This window comes from Hevea brasiliensis, chromosome 14, assembly GCF_030052815.1.
Source record: "Hevea brasiliensis isolate MT/VB/25A 57/8 chromosome 14, ASM3005281v1, whole genome shotgun sequence".
NCBI lineage: Eukaryota > Viridiplantae > Streptophyta > Magnoliopsida > Malpighiales > Euphorbiaceae > Hevea > Hevea brasiliensis.
The window spans coordinates 14,747,985-14,755,907 of NC_079506.1; the positions used below are offsets into that span (position 1 = coordinate 14,747,985).

A 7,923-nucleotide genomic window follows, 5' to 3' on the forward strand; every position below is an offset into this window, starting at 1 on the left:
TATCCAACTCCTACATTTATGGGCTACAGCTAGTTCAACATAATGGCCAAAAGTTTCAGCTAAATTATAGGGCAACTTCCTGCAGGCAGTCTGGTCCTATCCTTCTATATTAATTATATCCTTCTCATTATCCACATTATATTTGTGCAAGAAGACACGCCCTTACATCTCTCATCAAGTATCTTTCGAGATGCTTCTTACGTGAAATCTGACTTTCAAGTGATAGCAGTTTCTAAGCAATATATGTTTGGGGCCAATCTATCAGTAGCTAGTAGGCCAAACTTGATAATTTGTTGCCTTATTTTACTGGTTTATCAATATTATGAGCTTTATACTCATCTTATTTGGAATAAGCATTTCCACTAGCTAGTTGATTCTGAATGGCCATTAAAGCTTCAGATTCTTTTTTAACTAATGAATTGTACCATCTTCTTTCTAATTGGCTCTTCCTCGTGTTATAAATACCTAATTAATTGGAACAACCAGCATTAACCTTAATGATCAAAATTTGAAAGCGCTCATCCTAACGGATGTCAAATTTATTTCTTCTATAATTTTGTTTATTTGAAAGATGATTATCAACAAAATTTTCAATTTTCTTTTAATAAAAAATAGATTTCTTCTACATAAATCCTTCTACATAGATAACATAGATTTTTTCTCCAATCTCGCGAACATAATACAATGCTAGGCTATCACAATACCCATAGAAAACCACAAACAATTGCCACCATGAAGTAGAATGTATCCATAACGTTAAATCATCATTGATTGGAATAAGATGGATTTGATTTCTGGTTGTTAAGCACCCTATGTTTCATACCAAATATGAATATTGAATTAAACTAAGGGCATACAAATTTTTACCTTTTCTACGAGAATGTGATCACCTACATCCAGAGTAGGGTACATGGAAGTTGAAGGAATGGATCTGGGCTTTGCCAAAGCCAACAGCGGCAACCGTAAAAATGGCCTCGGCATCCTCTAAGCAAAAACTGAACACCTTGGATAACCAGCTTCCGCTCTTGTCAAGCTCCTTCCCAATAATCTTTAACATCTCAGTATTACTCTCTTTCCTTACACAGCTTACAGTCCCACCTTTATCCACATCACTACTCTTCGGCCCTGGAAAAAGGGAAGGATCGAGGAGGCTTTAAGTGGCGAAATTCCAAAAATGCCCATGCAAGATGAAGAAGCTAAAATCCCAACTATTAACTTCATCAGTGAGACCAGCCCGATGGCAATTGGACTCCTACAGTTATCACCGAATATTTCTCCAACCATGGTATCGTACAAAGCGAACTCTTAGTCAGAATTTAACTTCTAGCTTGGCGATGGCAATAGAATTGGAAATCGTGCGTCTGCGGTGCAAGGGGTTCGGTCGGAATTTTGCACGATGGGAGAAGCGAAGATTCGAGAACGAACCCAACAATAGTGGAGGGAGCGGTAATTTCCAACCCGGAAGCCAACGCAGGAGGCGATGTTTGGGGCAACATGGCTAGGGTAGGTGAAGGTAACACGAATAGCCATATCAGCAATTCTGATAAGCCGGACAACAATCTGGTAAATAGTTGCTTCGAAAAGTGAGAGAGAAGATCTAGGAAACCCTAGAAGCAAATAAATGCCATTTCGATTGAAGAAATCAGTGAATCGGAGACGGAAGGATGGAATTGAAACTTAGAACTAGATTAGTGAGGTAAAAAATGGTCACGATTAAGATTATTGACAATGAATGAATAAGGGATTTGATTACAAGGTGGGGACAGGGTGGGTTCGAGCTATTTGAGTCTCCGAGGAGAGAGTGCAAAAGGTCGGGAGAGGAAGCAAGGACTTACAATGATGAAAACGCTGAGAATCGGGAGAGTTTTGGGTTTCTTTGCTAGAAATTGAAAATAATCTGTATCTAAATTAAACCAAAAGGAATTAAAAACCATCATCAGTTTATAAGTTGGTTTTAAAATTTATAAAATAAAATATATAATAAATAAATTTTAAAGTTATAAATTACTAATTTTTAAGTGTAGATAAAGAAATTAGAACAAATATTAATTTTTATTTTGATTTTAAAATTTAATAAATAAAATAAAAATTATATTAATTTTTGAAATCGACATAAATCGATTTTTAAATATAAATAGAAAATATTTTTATTTTGAAATAAAAAAATAATCGGTTTTTAAATTAAATTAAAAAAAATTAAAAATCAACCGAAATCGGTTTCTAATATGACTAAAGGAAATAAAAATCGATAAAAATCAGTTTCTAAGTTAACTTTAAAATTTATGAAATAAAATATACAATAGATAAATTTTGAAACCGATAGCAATCGATTTCTAAGTATACATAAAGAAATTAGAAACATACAAGTATCGGTTTCTATTTTGAATTTAAAATTTAATAAATCAAATAGAAATTATATTAATTTTGAAACCGACATACATCGGTTTCTAAATATAAATAGAAAATATCTTTATTTTGAAACCGAAAATAATCGGTTTCTAAATTAAACTAAAAGAAATTAGAAACCGACGAGAATCGGTTTCTAATATGACTAAGGAAAATAGAAACCGATAGAAATTGGTTTCTAAGTTAAATTTAAAATTTATAAAATAAAATATATAATAGATAAATTTTGAAACCGAAAACTATCGATTTCTAAGTGTAAATAAAGAAAATAGAAACCAATAGATATTGGTTTCTATTTTGATTTTAAAATTTAATAAATAAAATAGAAATTATATTAATTTTGAAACCGACATAAATTGGTTTCTATGTATAAATAAAAAATACTTTTATTTTGAAACCAAAAGCAATCGGTTTTTAAATTAAACTAAAAAGAATTAGAAACCGATGAAAATCAGTTTTTAATATGATTTAAATATAATGGATCTAGTTTTGGGCCTTTAATAAATAAAATAGAAATTATATTAATTTTGAAACCGATATAAATTAGTTTCTAAATATAAATAAAAAATACTTTTATTTTGAAACCAAAAGCAATCGGTTTCTAAATTAAACTAAAAAGAATTAGAAACCGACGAAAATCGATTTCTAATATGACTTAAATATAATGGAACTAGTTTTGGGCCTTTAAATTAGAAACGGAATATAATTTAGTTTCAAAAGTCGGTTTGTAATCTGTTTCTAAATCGGTGTTAAATTTGCTGCCAAAATTTAGTGCATAATTTAGAAACTGATGGTTTTCCGTTTCAAATTTCGGTTTCAAATCCGTTTTTAATCGGTTTCTGATATATCTAACTCGTTCTACTCAATTTCTGTTTCAAAAGCCGTTTCAAATTGCAAACCGACATAAGTCTGTTTCTAAATTCGGTTTCTATTCTGACATTTTCTTATAGTGTAAGCGTGTAAACCATTATTTTTGTCGAATATCATCGTCTTGTTTTCTCCAGCTTTCTTTTAAAATTTCTTTTATATCCAATCGCACTACATCTCAAGATAGATTACCTAGGCCAATAGTTATTTCCAATGTCTTCTTTTATTTCGTTCGTATATTCCATTTATTGTCATTTAGTTTTCATTCCCGTCAAGAGTAGATGTTTGAGTCCTCAGCGGCTCGTAAATACTCTAAAGAGTATAGGTAAGAATATCTTAACAAGAGTTTTTGGGACTGAATAAATAAGAAAAAAATGATAAAGGAAAATAGGTATAGCAAAAGGGTGGAATATGATGGGGAACAGAATTATGTTAAACAAATAAGTCATAAGGTCGAGCCACTGAACAAGCCCAGGTGATGATATAATAAATCAGGAATCGAGATAGGATCAGATCCCAGACTAGTAACTAAAAAGAGATCGGATATCGCCAATCAAAGAGTTCTGATAAGGCGATCACATAGGAGATCGGCAAGAAGTTCGGTCTTACATCCACCCTCTAGATATAAGGTTCAGTGGGTTAGGAAAAGCTTTGCACGGGTTTCTTGCGCCCTCGGTCACCAGAATCCTTAGTTCAAAGTTCTTACAATATGCAATTCTAATAAACACTTTAAGAGATCGGGAGAGAGTTTTTACCTGATTCTCGGCCAAAATCTTAATAAAATATGTAAAGATCGGAGAAGAGTTTTTATCCAAAATCTCCCGCTTAAACTTTTAACAGAATATACTAAGAGATCGGGGGAGAGTTCTTATCCGATTCTCGGCCAAAAATCTTAATAAAATATGTGGAGATCGGAGGAGAGTTCTTATTCGAAATCTCTCGCTTAAACTTTTAACATAATATACTAAGAGATCGGAGAGAGTTCTTGCAGAGCTCTGCTTAGTCTAAGCATAATATATTAAAGAGATTGAAGAAGAGTTCTTATCCGAATTCTCAACCAAAATCTTAATAAAATATGTGGAGATCGGAGGAGAGTTCTTATCCGAAACCTCCCATTTAAATTTTAAACAGAATACACTAAGGGCTCAGGGGAGAGTTCTTACCCGAATTCTCTTAGTTTAAATCCAAATTAAAATATCAAAACTTCAAATATGTGAATTAACCCCTTAACAAAAACCTGTTACATCGCACTTAATCACTGAAGGGTCATCTCATGTACTCATATTCTTGGGCAACCCTAAATGGTGAAATATTAAATAATCCTTTTATCCGTACAAAGGATTAACATCCTCATTCCAACCCCCCTAATTATCAGTTTTAATTTATAAAGAGCACAATGTTTAATCTGTTTACCCCCGTTGAGGGACGAGGTGGGGTGCCTAACACCTTCCCCACCCGTATACGGACCCCGAACCTAGAATCTCTGTTTTCAAAGTGGTTTTTAATTTTATTTTTACAAATGGTTTCCTTTAATTTCCCTCAAAATTAAAGTGGCGACTCCTTACTTTTCCCACTTCGGTGAGAATTCATCCAGGCGACCGCAAAAATCCTTGCGACAATATTTAAAAAGAAAATAAAATGAGAATTAATACTTAGCATAAAAGCCTATAACTACTATAATTATAAAGCATATTAATATTTGTAAAGTAAGAGACACGTGGCAAAATCAAGAAAAAATATGTCTACATGATGACACCATAAAAAAATTTGTTTGCTTAAAGATATCTATGGGTATAGATCTGCAAAAAAAGAAAGCACCGGGTGAATTAGTTGACCACCGCTCTAATACCTAAGTTAGTATTAGGATTCTAAAGAATGAGAATAGAGTTGAGTGAATAGAGATTAGACCTGTGTACCTTTCAATCTTCATATATATATAGGTATCGGAGTTCACTCTATTGATTTTGCATAGGGAAGAAGGGTTTTTTATAGTGTTAAGCATACTGTCATGATGTTTATTTTGGGACTTCTCTCTCTCTCTCTCTTTTTTTTATGTCCCTTTTGTCCTCTTCCCCCAAACTCATTGCTTTTGTTGGGTTTGAAAGACAAATTTTTTTTCTTGATTTTAATTACACACTTGCACTCTTCTTCGTTTTCACATCTTCTCCTCATGTTGGCTTTACACTTGATATACTTATCCTTCATACACTAGACTTCCTCAAAAGGGTGAGGTAAGTGTTTAGGCTAAGGGCTAGGTAAATATTTATGGGTAAATAAGGAAAATTATACAGGTAAAAATATAGGCTCAAGTTGGCTATAAGGGGTTTATAATTTGATTAGGGATGGCTAGAATGTCCCATGAGCGAGTGGGCAAACATCCTTATACCAGCTGTATGAGTGAATGTCCCATGGGCGAATGGGTGAATGTCTTTATACTAGCTGGATAGGCAAACGTCCCATGGGTGAACAATGTTATTCCTACTAAGTGGGCAAAAATCCCATGAATGAGTGGGATTCGAGCGAGTAGCATCATTAGTCCTCCCCATCTTATTTGAATCTTTAGGTTTGGTTCTTCTATCTTTTCCTTTTCATGTGTTTTGCTAGCTTAGACTAATGTCCATCACTTGGAAGATTTACAATCTCTTTGCTCAAACGAGTGAGCTTTTCCTTTTATATCGAGTGCCAATAATTACCTTAGGCTAGGCGGGTGAGCAAATGCCTTAATGGGATAAGCAAGCAAACCCTTTAGTAGATTGGGCGACTGAATGCCTTATGGCGGGTGGGCGATTGGACACATTGGCAGATGGGCAACTAAATGCCTTAAGAATAGCGGGTAAGTGTTCGGTCCCTTTAGATAGGCAAACAAACGCCTTAGCTAATTTGGCAGACGGATATACGCCTTAGGGTGAGTGAGTGAAATCAGCTCAATAGACAGGCTGATAAATGCTTTTGTTATGACGGATGAGTAAATTTGACCTGGTAGGCAGGCAGATAAATTCCTTAATTAGGGTGGGCGAGTAAATTCGGCCCCGTAGATAGGTGGATAAACACCTTAGTTAGGATGGACAAGTAAAGTCAATCGGTTAGGTAGGTGGATAAAGGACTTTGTTATGGTGGGCAAATAAATTTGGCCCAGTTAGGACGGGCGAGTAAAGTCAACCTAATAGGCAAGTGGATAAATGCCTTTATTAAGTAGGTAAATAAACACCGATAAATGCTTTAAGTAAATTCGGCCTAGTAAGCAGGTGAATAAATACTTTTGTTATGGCAAGCGAGTAAATTTAGCTCGGTAAGTAGGTAGATAAACGCCTTAGTTATGATAGATGAGTAAAGTCAGCTCCGTAAGCAGGCGAATAAATGGCTTTGTTATGGCGAGCGAGTAAATTTGGCCTGATTAGGACAGGTGTGTAAAGTCAGCTTGGTAGGCAGGTGGATTACTGCCTTTATTAAGATGGACGAGTAAATTCAGCCTGGTAGGCAGATGGATAAATTCCTTTGTTATGGCAGGCGAGTAAATTTGGTCCGGTAGGCAGACAGATAAATGTCTTAGTTAGGATGGGCGAGCAAAGTCAGCTTGGTAGGCAGGCAAATAAACACCTTTATTAAGACAAGCGAGTAAATTTAGCCCAGTAGGTAAGCAGATAAATGCCTTTGTCTGTAAATATAATAAGAAGAAAATCAAATATGATCTTTTAATAGAAAATAAAAGGACTAATGGTTTAGTGATGCCCTTGTTTAAATAATCAAAGTAATTCTACTGATAAAACTTATGTTTTTGATGTTTTATGATCTTGGCACTATCATCCTCTATCCAAGTAGCTTGATCACCCAAATGAGATACCCTTCTTCTCATCACTAGCTATTGTCCTTCTTCAACTTTCTCTATTTTTTGCTCACCCTGCTTTTTATCATCTAACTGAATGTACTTCTGTGCCCTCTCTATCAATTGGTAGTATGTTCGTGAAGGGTTTTTTTATTGAACAATCAACAAACTTGACATTGGTGGAACCTTTCTTTAGGGCTTCATAGATTATCTCGTGATTTAGTTGTTCCACCTGTATAGCTTTTGACTTAAATTGGTCTATGTAACTCTAAAGGCTCTCCCCTTCTTTCTGCCAGATCTTTTGTATGTCTTAGGATAGTTTTTTAGGTGAGATGCAAGTGATAAATTTTTGTTTGAAGTCACTTGCTAGTTGGTTAAAGTTGTGGATGAAATTCGTTGGGAGGAGTTGATACTAACGTTGTGCTATACCGACTAGGGTAGATGGGAAGACCCTACAAAGGATAAAGTCATTGACATTTTGGAGTTGCACGGTAGTGCTGAAGTTAACAAGGTGACTACAGGGGTCAGACTTTCTATCATATTTGTTTAGATTTGGGAGCTTAAACTTTGTGGGGAATGGCTTAACCAAAATCTTCTTTGACAAAGGTGAATAGTCTCCCACACCAAAATCTTCTAAAGTTATCTCTTTCTTTACTTTTTCACTGCTTGAACCAATCTCCAATTAATACCTCTTTTAGCTAAGTCAACTTCTAGGTCTTTCTTCTCTCTCTTCTTTGAGTTAAACTTCTATCCCTCATTATATTGGCTCAGATTGTAGTACTATTTTCTGAGGCCCTAAAATTTTCTAGTTGCATGGCCTGATTTTT

General features: G+C 34.6%; 1 pseudogene; it reads right to left on the bottom strand.

Annotated features, from left to right (window-relative positions):
* Positions 1 to 773: 773 nt before the first annotated feature.
* Positions 774 to 1,710, bottom strand: LOC131173287 (probable thylakoidal processing peptidase 2, chloroplastic; annotated as a pseudogene).
* Positions 1,711 to 7,923: the final 6,213 nt, after the last annotated feature.